General features: G+C 32.2%; 1 long non-coding RNA gene across 1 annotated transcript; it reads right to left on the bottom strand.

The window, feature by feature from the left end:
• Positions 1-164: 164 nt before the first annotated feature.
• Positions 165-693, bottom strand: LOC105462185. The gene is made up of 2 exons (XR_976025.1): positions 436-693; positions 165-336 (listed from the first exon to the last, which is right to left on the bottom strand). It is a non-coding gene; the product is annotated as an uncharacterized LOC105462185 (long non-coding RNA).
• Positions 694-1,160: the final 467 nt, after the last annotated feature.

The raw sequence follows: 1,160 nt of genomic DNA, 5'->3' as shown, positions 1-1,160 counted from the left end.
AAGTGTTAACAAATTTGTTAACACTTTAATATTTCTATGGCATTATCCATAAAATATTTGTGTTTAATAGAGTATACTTGCACACGTATACAGATACACGTAATATGAATGTTATTTATAGGCCATACTGTATATTTAGTGAACGCACATGCAAATGCACTTACGTCCAAATAATTGACTGCAAATAAGGAAAGATCCTTCGCAGCTGGTATTTCCTAAGAGGAACGGTACTTTAACTCCGCGGCGCATTAACGTATTTGGATGCTCCGGAAAGAATGGATTCGGTGATTCGTAATCTAAAGTGGGTGTAAATACTATAAGATATTGTAGACGATCCTGCAAAAGCGTATATTACGAATGAAAATTTCATACAATATTTCATATCGCACTTATATCATTGAAATACACAATCTAACAAGACATTGAGGTGCTTACTACTTTCGTGGTAAGGGACTTCTGTGTAGTTTCTACGAGTTTTTTCGCGTCGATTGTTTTAAGAAATTCGTAGGCGACTTTCGGATCTGTTGTCGGCCTTCCAAGTTGTTTGGCAAGTTGGAAACCTCTGCTTTCCGCTTGGTTTGTCCATTCAGTTAAAGCCCAAGGATTTGTTGCAACGCCGCTTTGCGATATCGCTTTGTGAAATAAACCTGTACAGTGCAGTCGAATTTAGTTTAATATTCTAATTAATTGTCATAAAATCTTTTTTTTAGTTCCTTTAATTTGATAATACAGAGGCTATCCTATAGAATTCATTTAATTTTTTTAATCACTATTTTTTTTATTACTTTGAAATCGAAAATATCTCAGGAGAAATTATTAGTTATTGCCTACAACTTTTTTAAATACCAATATTATACATAAGTATTTATTTAAATTTAAATTTCAAAAAGTAAATAGCAATTTTTCAAAATCATATTTTACTTGAGATTGAGTTCTATAACAATGAATTTGTTATCTCTACTGTGCAGTTGAGAGAGAGAGAGAGAGAGAGAGAGAGAGAGAGAGAGAGAGAGAGAGAGAGAGAGAAAAGAAACTTGGTAAACAGCTTATATCTTTTATCTTGGCAGTGCTCGAGTATTTTTTTTTTTATAGCAAAGATCAAGTTCAAAACAGCCAATAAATCTTTGAATATTAAATGAGATAAAATTTGCTGATTTTAC

The sequence above is a fragment of the Wasmannia auropunctata genome, unplaced genomic scaffold, assembly GCF_000956235.1.
Source record: "Wasmannia auropunctata unplaced genomic scaffold, wasmannia.A_1.0 LD268849.1, whole genome shotgun sequence".
Taxonomy (NCBI): Eukaryota; Metazoa; Arthropoda; class Insecta; order Hymenoptera; family Formicidae; genus Wasmannia; species Wasmannia auropunctata.
This window is presented reverse-complemented; position numbering and strand designations above follow the sequence as displayed.